Source organism: Schistocerca piceifrons, chromosome 5, assembly GCF_021461385.2.
Source record: "Schistocerca piceifrons isolate TAMUIC-IGC-003096 chromosome 5, iqSchPice1.1, whole genome shotgun sequence".
Classification (NCBI taxonomy): domain Eukaryota; kingdom Metazoa; phylum Arthropoda; class Insecta; order Orthoptera; family Acrididae; genus Schistocerca; species Schistocerca piceifrons.
The window spans coordinates 139,596,722-139,610,427 of record NC_060142.1 but is presented as its reverse complement, the minus strand read 5'-3'; positions in this window follow the sequence as shown (position 1 = coordinate 139,610,427).

Genomic DNA, 13,706 nt, shown 5'->3' with positions numbered 1-13,706 from the left:
GTGCAACTGATGGACTACTTCTACTGAAATGATATCACTTGTTGGTGTCTGCACCTGCTCTCAACATTGCTGGGTGCAACTGATGGACTGCTTCTGCTGAAATGATGTCACTTGTTGGTGTCTGCACCTGCTCTACATTGCTGGGTGCAACTGATGGACTGCTTCTACTGAAATAATGTGACTTGTTGCTGTGTACCTACTCAACACTACTGGGTGCCACTGATGAACTGATTCTACTGGACTACTGTCACTTGTTGCTGTCTGCACCTACTCAACATTGCTGGGTGCAACTGATGGACTGCTTCTGCTGAAATGATGTCACTTGTTGGTGTCTGCACCTGCTCAACATTGCTGGGTGCAACTGATGGACTGCTTCTGCTGAAATGATGTCACTTGTTGGTGTCTGCACCTGCTCTACATTGCTGGGTGCAACTGATGGACTGCTTCTATTGAAATGATGTCACTTGTTGGTGTCTGCACCTGCTCTCAACATTGCTGGGTGCAACTGATGGACTGTTTCTGCTGAAATGATGTCACTTGTTGGTGTCTGCACCTGCTCTCAACATTGCTGGGTGCAACTGATGGACTGCTTCTACTGAAATGATGTCACTTGTTGGTGTCTGCACCTGCTCAACATTGCTGGGTGCAACTGATGGACTGCTTCTACTGAAATGATGTCACTTGTTGGTGTCTGTACCTGCTAAACTTTACTGGGTGCCACTGATGGACTGCTTTTACTGAAAAGATGTTACCTGTTGGTGTCCTTTTTTTTGTATAAACTAATCATTGAAAGCATTTTATGTGAACATTTGTATAAACTGATATTTTGTGTATTGTGTAAACTATTATGTAAAGCCACATGTACGGAAAGAATTTGTATTGCCTACTGTATTTTATATATTAGGTTATTGAAAGGTCAGTGCAAAGCCAAAATTTTAACTAATTATATGATATTTAGGTATTAATATTATCTTTTATTTTTGTCTGTATTTTTCTGGACGAATTTGGTGGTATTTTCACCACCAATGCTGGCAAAAATACCATCAAATTCTGGCCTGTGGAGGAGGGGCATATGAAAGGTGGCTACACTGAGCCACTGCGCCAGAGATTGCGCCAAAGAGTACTATTAAGCCGCCTCCACAGTGCGTGGAGAGAACTCGTGGGGAGTGCTTGTTGAGAGCTCGTTGTAGTCAGTTCGTGCCGAGATGTGCTAGTGGGCACTGCTTGTCGTGAAGTCGGAGTGAGGTGTGATAGTGGAGAGTGTTGTTCCATGTTTATTGCAGTTATTTGATGGGAGAGATAGCAGATGTTATTCTAATGGAAATACTGTAACGATCAGAGTGCTTTTCGTCAATATATATGAAGGTAAAATATTGCGTATTTTTTCATTAATTCCATGTTTTAAATAATGCGTCATTACAGGTTCAGTCAACAAAGCATCTGGCGTGTGTTCTTGTATTAGAGTTTAATTCTGCTTTCCTTACGCAATTGTAGTATTTGTAATTTTCTTTTATCACGTTAGTATAATTGGTATTTAAAAATTCTTGTCTTGTTGAAGAATAACCGTGCCAGATGTGCGTTGAGTCACACTCCCACATACAGAACAGTTATACTTGTGCTTTGGTTTAGTAGGTTTTATAGTTGCTGGGGACTTAATTAATTAACTGTGTTTACGAAAAATTTCATTTCGTTCTTGTTGTTGTTCTTTGCAGTCAGATAGCGTAATAATAATAGTCAGGGCCAACCGTTTACGAAACAGCGTAATCGGACAGACAGCTACCAAAAAATATTTTCAAACTATTTAATTAAGCCCCCATGCAACAGTTCGAGCTAATAATTTGGCACCAAGATGTTCAGACATGAATCTATCAAGCATTTATGGCAGATAATCCAGAGGCCAGTTAGTGTACGATATCCTGCACCGCCAACACTTTCGCAATTACAGAAGGCTATAGGGGCAGCATGGCTCAATGTTTCTGCATGGGACTTCCAACGACTTGTTGAGTTGATACCACGTCGAGTCGCTGCGCTATGCTGAGCAATAGGAGGCCCGACGCGATATTAGGAGGCATCCCATGACTTTTCTCACCTCAGTGTACTTCCTGGTGTCAATACTCCACGAGAGAATAAAACTGAAAAATATAATTACCGAGAGATTCAACAACAAATACAAGGATTAATTATGAGCCAAACCGACACTTAAAAGCAAGCAGTTTGCACCGACCTCTGTAACCCGGAATGGAACCTCTTAACGCATTTACCAGTTTCACGCGGCAAACTGGTGACACACGGGAGCTACAACTCTTACAGGACAGTTCTCATTAAACATAGAGACGAAAAAAAACACAGAGTAATTAAAGCATGGAAACAAACAACTACAAATCACACGTAGAACTTCTAAAACGACAGATATTTCAGAGCTCTGAATAAATACGAGTTTTTACGAAAATCTGTAATAATTCAGTAAAAGATACTAACTTTTTGAAAAAAAAAACAGAACAGGCAGTCATCATTGCAGAAAACGGAACGTAATTAACTCAAGACGTAACCTTGAGCCGGCTGGGGTGGCCGAGCGGTTCTAGGCGCTACAGTCTGAAACCGCGAGACCGCTACGATCCCAGGTTCGAATCCTGCCTCGGGCATGGATGTGTGTGATGTCCTTAGGTTAGTTAGGTTTAAGTAGTTCTAAATTCTAGGGACTGATGACCTCAGAAGTTAAGTCCCATAGCGCTCAGAGCCATTTGAACCATTTGAACGTAACCTTGGGCAGGAAGAAACCCCAACAGCACTGATTTGCAGCCTCGCAGGTTATGTTACGAACACAACTTGTGTTAGACTGCACTGCCCTAAGGCTGAAGGAGTATTTTTTGAAGCTTGGAAATTTCAATAAATTTAATCACTCTTTTCCTTCTGCCTGCGAACCACACATTGGTTGTGGGAGCCGAACAGTCGAACGGCTTGTCATCAAATTGATTGTCACCAGTGGCCCACTGACGGTGTAGTGGAGGAGGTCGCCACCAACCAGTCGGCTGGGCTTGGTCTGTTACTAGCCCCACGCTACGGATTACAGCATATCACCTCAAAACGCAGTACGGTGAAATCGCCCGCTCCAATGGGTTAATGTGAACAGCCTGACCAGCGCAAATGATCGGTGTGCGGCAGTTTCCTCTAGTCAGCTGCAGCACGAAACCTGCCGATTAGGAGCACGGACCGAGACAGACTGCGCGGACAGCGCCTCTGTAATGAAGCAGAAGAGGCAAGCTACGCACTCTAACGGGACTCTGCAGTACTTGCTATGTTACAGCGTCAAACAGCGGTGAAACAACTGTCGATTGGAGCCGATGCTTGGCTCACTGATGACCCCAAACAGCTCACCGTGTCTGTACTTGGCTTGCCTTTCTAATACACTTCGACGATGTGAGTGAAGTATAAGGGACCGGTTTTAACACGGGTTTGGTGTTGACGCATGGGCAGTGACACTGCTAGGTACTAGATGGCGCTGACATTTGTGACAGAATGGCTGAGAACAGTATGGGATGAATAGCGTCACTGCTCAGTAGCGCGATATTTAAATCAGCAACCACTTAGTTCAATACAGTGGCAATTAAAACAAAATGCTGTTCACGCGAACACCGTTACATGCATGGCTGCACTTGGGCTTCCTCTTGACTACCAACCGTTAACGTGTCCAGTCATGCAACAACTGCAATCCACTTAGTGCAAACATGCTGCAATTCCAAACTGTGCTTTATTAATGCTGTGTTTAAACACGATTTTTTATTTGGTAATTTAATTAAAATGTATGTTTCTGTACAGTAACAGCAATTAAATTAAAAACTCATTTATAACTGACTTTACTTAAAAGTTCTGTTGATATTCAATTGTGCAGTTCATCACCAATCCCGTATTCTTTATATCGATTCTCTGTTCAAAGAATTGGAAAAGACACGCACCTTTGGTTGTGGGGATTAAAACATCTATATTATTAACGTTCTCTTAGTCCTCGTAGATGAAACGGAAGATGAGCTCCAGCGTTACAGTAAAAAGTTCCAGTTATTGAAAAGGAAGATGACAGCATGATCTCAACTGTCAAAACTCAATGGAACCAGTTTCTTCAAAAATCGTTCTTTTCATTAACAGCCCGCAGGAGGTCAACCCAATTTTTAACTAAACCAAACTCCACTCGAACAGGCCATGAAGACCCAACGGTACCGACCGGCAGCCGTGTCATCCTCAGCCCATAGACGTCACTGGATGCGAATATGGAAGGCCATGTTGTCAGCATTGTTCTCCCAGCCGTATGCCAGTTTACCGGACAGTCCAATTTTTAAAGCAGAAACGTAATATAGTGTGACCGAGACGACACTGGGAAGAAAAGGCTTAAGATCCAACCTAATAACGATGACAATTTTAAAAACATGTGCAAATTTCTGTGAATTCCTAAGGGACCAAATTGCTGAGGTCATCGCTCCCTAGACTTACACTCTACTTAAACTAAAATAACCATTGCTAATAACAGCACAGGCCCAAGGGAGGACTCAAACCTCCGGCGGGAGGGGCTGCACAGTCCGTGACGTGGCGCCTCAAACCACGCGTCCACAACGCGCGGCTGATGATAATTTTGATGACCATGATACTAAGGGTATATTTATGGAATAATCCGTCGTCTCTTTGAGGAACATTGCCGTATTACAAGCTGAAGTACACAGTACTGTTAGCCGGCCGGGGTGGCCGAGCGCGAACCGCGCGACCGCTACGTCACAGGTTCGAATCCTGCCTCGGGCATGGATGTGTATGATGTCCTTACGTTAGTTAGGTTTATGTAGTTCTAAATTCTAGGGGACTGATAACCTTAGAAGTTAAGTCCCATAGTGCTCAGAGCCATTTGAACACAATACTGTTATTTTACAACAATATATAACTTACAGTTCGTGACGAACTAGCTTTCGGTCTTCTAGACCTTCTACACAAAACTAGAGACTCACTGTTGTTTCAAGACGGGCTGGACAGCCGATAGCCGGCACGTAACAAATTGTAAACTGAATGTCATTGTGAAACATCAAACTGTGTTTTTAAGTTCGTGATACAGAAATCATATGTACTGTCACCTACATTGAATGGGCTAGCACAAGCCGCAGGGGGTGTACAAAATACGGAAACGCCAAAAACACAACACATTAGCACGCCTAACACAGTGCAGGAAAACGGTGGGCATTGAGAACTGCTCCCAGTCGTCCAGCAGTGGGTAAACGCCAATCCTGTTCGGTTTTCAAAGGAAGCCAGTTCTCCCTGATAAATAGTGGCAACTTCCGGTAAAGACGATGGAGATGAATAGTGATCACGCGATCGTCTCTGCAAACTAGATCACGAAGGCACAAATATAGTGAGATCTGGTGACTGCGGTGCCCAGAAGAGATCGTCACAACTCATCCCCGTGCTCACGAAACCAGTTCTGGACGTTGTAAACATGTGAACAGAGACCCTGTCGTCTTGAAACCCAGCATCACCATTGGCGAACGAACAGTGTGCCATGGGATGGACTTTATAAGCGAAAATGATCACATAACCCTGGCAGTAATGCCATGTTGCAGAATAACAATGGGGCACACTGAAAACCACGCTATGACAGCTCAAATCATCACTAAATCGCGCCAGGCTCCACTCTTTAGACGCTAACTCGGCCAGAAGTTCTAAACAGTGCGAAACAAGACTCAGCCGACCAAATGACTCTCTTCCATTGCTCCATAGTCCATGTTTTATGGCTTCAGCATCGCGTATTCCTTTTATGGACATTTTCAGCAGTGATGTGTGGTTCTGGAATTCGAGCTTGCCCAAAATTTCCAGCTTATAAAGTTAACTTCCTCTTCTCTTGGTGCTGAAATGCTGTCATTCAGTTCTGCACACAACGTCGAGAACTTCAGTGCCAGTACTAAACAGAGTGAGATGAATACCTTTGCGACATCTCACAGCTAAAAAAAAATCTATACAGAAATTAAAAAGATGTATGGAGGGTGTCACTAACTATAGCCACCTAGAATAACTCCGAAAGTATGATAGTAGCTGAAACGTTTGTGGGACAAATGTCGCATGGGACAACGGGGGCCATAAATGAAGTTGGTTTTTTGTTGCTAGGTGGGGTCACGTCAGAGTATGAAGGTCAACTTCTTTTTTTTTATGGGATCTACATCTACATCTACATCCATACACCGCAAGCCACCTGACGGTGTGTGGCGAAGGGTACCTTGAGTACCTCTATCGGTTCTCCCTTCTGTTCCAGTCTCCTATTGTTCGTGGAAAGAAGGATTGTCGGTATGCCTCTGTGTGGGCTCTAATCTCTCTGATTTTATCCTCATGGTCTCTTCGCGAGATATACGTAGGAGGGAGCAATATACTGCTTGACTTTTCGGTGAAGGTATGTTCTCGAAACTTTAACAAAAGCCCGTACCGAGCTACTGAGCGTCTCTCCTGCAGAGTCTTCCACTGGAGTTTATCTATCATCTCCGTAACGCTTTCGCGATTACTAAATGATCCTGTAACGAAGCGCGCTGCTCTCCGTTGGATCTTCTCTATCTCTTCTCTCAACCCTATCTGGTACGGATCCCACACTGCTGAGCAGTATTCAAGCAGTGGGCGAACAAGCGTACTGTAACCTACTTCCTTTGTTTTCGGATTGCATTTCCTTAGGATTCTTCCAATGAATCTCAGTCTGGCATCTGCTTTACCGACGATCAACTTTATATGATCATTCCATTTTAAATCACTCCTAATGCGTACTTCCAGATAATTTATGGAATTAACTGCTTCCGGTTGCTGACCTGCTATTTTGTAGCTAAATGATAAGGGATCTATCTTTCTATGTATTCGCAGCACATTACACTTGTCTACATTGAGATTCAATTGCCATTCCCTGCACCATGCGTCAATTCGCTGCAGATTCTCCAGCATTTCAATACAATTTTCCATTGTTACAACCTGTCGCTACACCACAGATTCATCTGCAAAAAGCCTCAGTGAACTTCCGATGTGATCCACAAGGTCATTTATGTGTATTGTGAATAGCAACGGTCCTATGACACTCCCCTGCGGCACACCTGAAATCACTCTTACTTCGGAAGACGTCTCTCCATTGAGAATGACATGCTGCGTTCTGTTATCTAGGAACTCTCCAATCCAATCACACAATTGGTCTGATAGTCCATATGCTCTTATTTTGTCCATTAAACGACTGTGGTCTAGGGGTAGCGTCTTTGATTCATAATCAAAACGTCTTCGGTCCCGGGTTCGATCCCCACCACCGCCTAAAATTTGATAAATAATCAGCATTGGAGGCCGAAGACTTCCGGCATAAGAAGTCAGCCTCATTCTGCCAACGGCCTTGTCAAAGAGGGCGGAGGGGCGGTTAGAGGTTCAGGGCACTCTCTTGTCCTAGGGGTGCGAAATTGCCCCTAAAGGTCGAAGAATCAGCAATGATCAACGACATATGCAGAAGGCAATGGAAACCACTGCATTAAAGACACGTTACGTGTATCCACAGGACATGTGGCCTGTAATTGAAGAAGTGTCATGATGATCTCTCCATTGGCAAAAGATTCCGGAATAGTCCCCCATTTGGATCTCCGGGAGGGGACTGCCAAGGGGGAGGTTACCATGAGAAAAAGATTAAATAATCAACGAAAGGAAACGTTCTACGAGTTGGGGCTTGGAATGTCAGAAGCTTGAACGTGGTAGGGAAACTAGAAAATCTGAAAAGGGAAATGCAAAGGCTAAATCTAGATATAGTAGGGGTCAGTGAAGTGAAGTGGAAGGAAGACAAGCATTTCTGGTCAGATGAGTATCGGGTAATACGAGGGCTGTAAGTTACGATCGGTCGCGAAATGGAAACGACTATGAAAATCCGATAAAGCTTTGCACAGATGTGTTGGGCCATGTCTCTAGTATGACACTATGTAGAATTATGTCGCTCTTTTCATTCCTGAGCTCTTAGTAAGCGCGTAAAGGTGTTATAGAAAATAGTGTCTCCCACCAAGTACGGGGGCCTGGTGAGAATTTTCCCCTGAAGCTATGCAACCAACATTACACAACTGTCGTGCGGTTTCAAGACAATTCTCAGCCTCATTCTGCAGGGGCAATGAAAATTTTCCTGCATCGTTTCAATTGGAAATGTTTGGTTACCCACAATACAGCCCGTAATTGTCTCCCACTGCTCAAACGAACCGCTGGTTATGAAGACAACATTTTGGCACAGACAACGAGCTTTAGGCCAGCGTAGAGAATTGGCGGAAAGGACTGGCGGTGCCTTCTATGATGAGGGTATTGGAGAGTTGGTACAACGCTACGACAAATTTCTGAGTCAGAAAGGCGACTACGTAGAGAAGTAGCAGAAAGGTGTAGCTAACTGTTACAAATGAAACATTTCTGATTTTCACAGTGATTTTCATTTGGCGATCAATCGTAACTTACTTTCTGGACAGCCCTCGTATCAACAGCAGCAGAAAATGGTATAACAGTTGTAGGATTCGTTATGAGTAGGAAGGTGGGACAGAGGGTGTATTACTGTGAACAGTTCAGTGACCGGGTTGTTCTAATCAGAATCGACAGCAGACCAACACCGACAACGATAGTTCAGGTATACATGCCGACGTCGCAAGCTGAAGATGAACAGATAGAGAAAGTGTATGAGGATATTGAAAGGGTAATGCAGTATGTAAAGGGGGACGAAAATCTAATAGTCATGGGCGACTGGAATGCAGTTGTAGGGGAAGGAGCAGAAGAAAAGGTTACAGGAGAATATGGGCTTGTGACAAGGAATGAAAGAGGAGAAAGACTAATTGAGTTCTGTAACAAGTTTCAGCTAGTAATAGCGAATACCCTGTTCAAGAATCACAAGAGGAGGAGGTATAATTGGAAAAGGCCGGGAGATACGGGAAGATTTCAATTAGATTACATCATGGTCAGACAGAGAATCGGAAATCAGATTCTGGACCGTAAGGCGTACCCAGGAGCAGATATAGACTCAGATCACAATATAGTAGTGATGAAGAGTAGGCTGAAGTTCAAGACATTAGTCAGGAAGAATCAATACGCAAAGAAGAGGGATACGGAAGTACTAAGAAATGACGAGATACGTTTGAAGTTCTCTAACGCTATAGATACAGCAATAAGGAATAGCGCAGTAGGCAGTACAGTTGAAGAGGAATGGACATCTCTAAAAAGGACCATCACAGAAGTTGGGAAGGAAAACATAGGTACAAAGAAGGTAGCTGCGAAGAAACCATGGGTAACAGAAGAAATACTTCAGTTGATTGATGAAAGAAGGAAGTACAAACATGTTCCGGGAAAATCAGGAATACAGAAATACAAGTCGCTGAGGAATGAAATAAATAGGAAGTGCAGGGAAGCTAAGACGAAATGGCTGCAGGAAAAATGCGAAGACATCGAAAAAGATATGATTGTCGGAAGGACAGACTCAGCATACAGGAAAGTCAAAACAACCTTTGGTGACATTAAAAGTAACGGTGGTAACATTAAGAATGCAACGGGAATTCCACTGTTAAATGCAGAGGAGAGAGCAGATAGGTGGAAAGAACACATTGAAAGCCTCTATGAGGGTGAAGATTTGTCTGATGTGATAGAAGAAGAAACAGGAGTCGATTTAGAAGAGATAGGGGATCCAGTATTAGAATCGGATTATAAAAGAGCTTTGGAGGGCTTACGGTCAAATAAGGCAGTAGGGATAGATAACGTTCCCTCAGGATTTCTAAAATCATTGGGGGAAGTGACAACAAAACGATTATTCACGTTAGTGTGTAGAACATATGAGTCTGGCGACATACCATCTGACTTTCGGAAAAGCATCATCCACACAATTCCGAAGACGGCAAGAGCTGACAAGTGCGAGAATTATCGCACAATCAGCTTAACAGCTCATGCATCGAAGCTGCTTACAAGAATAATATACAGATGAATGGAAAAGAAAATTGATTAATCGCTAGGTGAAGATCAGTTTGGCTTTAAGAAAAGTAAGGGGACGAGAGAGGCAATTCTGACGTTACGGCTAATAATGGAAGCAAGGCTAAAGAAAAATCAAGACACTTTCATAGGATTTGTCGACCTGGAAAAAGCGTTCGACAATATAAAATGGTGGAAGCTGTTCGAGATTCTGAAAAAGTAGGGGTAAGCTATTGGGAGAGACGGGTCATATACAATATGTACAACAACCAACAGGGAATAATAAGAGTGGACGATCAAGAACGAAGTGCTCTTATTAAGAAGGGAGTAAGACAAGGCTGTAGCCTTTCACCCCTACTGTTCAATCTGTACATCGAGGAAGGAATGATGGAAATAAAAGAAAGGTTCAGGAGTGGAATTAAAATAAAAGGTGAAACGATGTCAATGACACGATTCGCTGATGACATTGCAATCCTGAGTGAAAGTGAAGAAGAATTAAATGATCTGCTGAACGGAATGAACAGTCTAATGAGTACATAGTAAGGTTTGAGAGTAAATCGGAGAAAGACGAAGGTAATGAGAAGTAGTAGAAATGAGAACAGCGAGAAACTTAACATCAGGATTGATGGTCACGAAGTCAGTGAAGTTAAGGAATTCTGCTACCTAGGCAGTAAAATAACCAATGACGGACGGAGCAAGGAGGACATCAAAAGCAGACTCGCTATGGCAAAGAAGGCATTTCTGGCCAAGAGAAGTCTACTAATATCAAATACCGGCCTTAATTTGAGGAAGAAATTTCTGTGGATGTACGTCTGGAGTACAGCATTGTATGGTAGTGAAACATGGACTGTGGGAAAACCGGAACAGAAGAGAATCGAAGCATTTGAGATGTGGTGCTATAGACGAATGTTGAAAGTTAGGTGGACTCATAAGGTAAGGAATGAGGGGGTTCTATGCAGAATCGGAGAGGAAATGAATATGTGGGAAACACTGATAAGGAGAAGGGTTAGGATGATAGAACATCTACTAAGACACGAGGGAATGACTTCCATGGTACTAGAGGGAGCTGTGGAGAGCAAAAACTGTAGAGGAAAACAGAGATTGGAATACGTCAAGCAAATAATTGAGGACGTAGGTTGCAATTGCTACTCTGAGAAGAAGAGGTTAGCACAGGAAAGGAATTTGTGGCGGGCCGCATCAAACCAGTCAGTAGACTGATGACAAAAAAAAAAAGGGGAACTGTATCGAACGCCTTGCGGAAATCAAGAAACACGGCATCTACCTGTGAACCCGTCTCTATGGCCCTCTGAGTCTCGTGGACGAATAGCGCGAGCTGGGTTTCACACGACCGTCTTTTTCGAAACCAATGCTGATTCCCACAGAGTAGATTTCTAGTCTCCAGAAAAGTCATTATACTCGAACATAATACGTGTTCCAAAATTCTACAACTGATCGACGTTAGAGATATAGGTCTGTAGTTCTGCACATCTGTTCGACGTACCTTCTTGAAAACGGAGATGACCTGTGCCCAACGCTACGCTCTTCTAGAGACCTACGGTACACCGTTGCAAGAAGGGGGGCACGTTCCTTCGCGTACTCTGTGTAAAATCGAACTGGTATCCCATCAGGTCCAGTGGCCTTTCGTCTTTTGAGCGATTTTAATTGTTTCTCTATCCCTCTGTCGTCTATTTCGATATCTACCATTTTGTCAACTGCACGACAATCTACAGAAGGAACTGTGAAACAGCATTGGAAAAAGACATTTAGTATCTCGGCCTTTAGTGTGGCATCCTCTGTTTCAGTACCATTTTGGTTACAGAGTGTCTGGACAATTTGTTTTGATCCACCTACCGCTTTGACGTAAGACCAAAATTTCTTAGGATTTTCTGCCAAGTCAGTACGTAGAACTTTACTTTCGAACTCATTGAACGCCTCTCGCATAGCCCTCCTCACACTACATTTCACTTCGCGTAATTTTTGTTTGTCTGCAAGGCTTTGGCTATGTTTATGTTTGCTGTGAAGTTCCCTTTGCTTCCGCAGCAGTTTTCTAATTCGGTTGTTGTACCACGGTGGCTCTTTTCCATCTCTTACATACTCATCTAACGCATATTGTACGATGGTTTTGAACTTTGTCCACTGATCCCCAACACTATCTGTACTTGAGACAAAACTTTTGTGTTGAGCCGTCAGGTACTCTGTAATCTGCTTTTTGTAACTTTTGCTACACAGAAAAATCTTCCTACCTTTTTTAATATTTCTATTTACGGCTGAAATCATCGATGCAGTAACCGCTTTATGATAGCTGATTCCCTGTTCTGCTATAGTATGGTACGTATTTTCTGATAGCGGCTATCAAGACGAATCCAGTGATATGTAACAGTAAGGTCTTTGAAGGTCAACGAAGGTCACAAAGGTGGCATGAACGTCCATTTACAGAAGGTGTCCGAAGTGATGACCACTGGTATCAATGCAGTGCTGCAGTCTTAGTATCACGGATGTTAGCGAGGCCAGCGAGTGGGGAACGGACAGCCACCGGAGGACGAAGAGGAAGAGAGTCCGTCGGAGGAAACGTGTGTTGTCAAGCGCCGATGGTTGGTGTCTTGAGCGATTCGGTCTAAGGGAACCGTTGCAAGGAAAACGACTTTGATTATGATTAGCTGATTCCGGTACGCTGAAAGGGAACCTCTTTCCTGCAGTCGACCCGTGTTCTGTGATCTAGTTTGGCGGCGTTACCGAGCTCTGCTGTTACTGCCCTGTCCCATTTGATTCTTCCTTGATATCTAAATATGTGCTTTCGGGGAAGTTTGGATCCACCGTTAGTGTGGTCTGTATCGTTTACGATAACTTTTTGATCGTGCCCATCTCGATGTTCGCTGAGCGCTCTGTGTTGCTTTTCTGAAAAATAATTTGGTTCTGATTCCCAGGTCTGACGACTGTGATGATAGTCTTCTACTGTTTGGTTTTAAGATACCTCCGGTAGATGAGTTATATTCGCTGTAATATTTTCGTCCTGTGAACCTGCTCCCTTAACACTATTTCTTCTCGCTAAATGATGCCTAGCATTATTCTTGTCGCCGCATTGTGCAAGCGGTGGGAATGTGACGGCGAACGCAGCTGCTACTGCCACTGTAATGAACCTTAATGACTAACGTCCTCTTTTAATTATGTTTTAGATTCTGATCCTGGCCAGATCTACTGGTATACCGTTTGCGCTGCCACAGAGCTGTGAAATTTTCTTTGTAGACATCGTTGGGTGTTGTAAGGCGAGATTCCCTACCTAATTCTTGGAGCCTGATTGGTTCTGTGGGCCGCCTTCTACCAGTAGTTGGCCGTTATAATATTAACAGAATCAGGATTTCAACCCGGGAGGGAAGTTCAAAATAAACTTAACTGCAGCAAGCCAGGTTAACAGGAATTCATGGAAGGGCTAGGCCGCAAAATATGACATTATTCATTATTTACCAAGTGATTCACATTTATTAAACATTATTTGTAAAAGAAAGAAGGTACAATAGTAAAACACAATTGAACAATCTTTCAGAAAGAAGCAATTTTGACAACTTTGGAATGTTTTAAATTCAAAGGCGCACTTAGCTGCACCAATTCAATAACGACAGAAAATATACCAACACAATATGGTACCTTAAATGTCCCAGGTTAACACAATAGTTTTAAATTACAGATGGAAGATTTAACGCGGTTCTTTAAGAGACCTGAAAAATTTAAAGCAATATTTTAAAAGTGAAATGTAACAACGA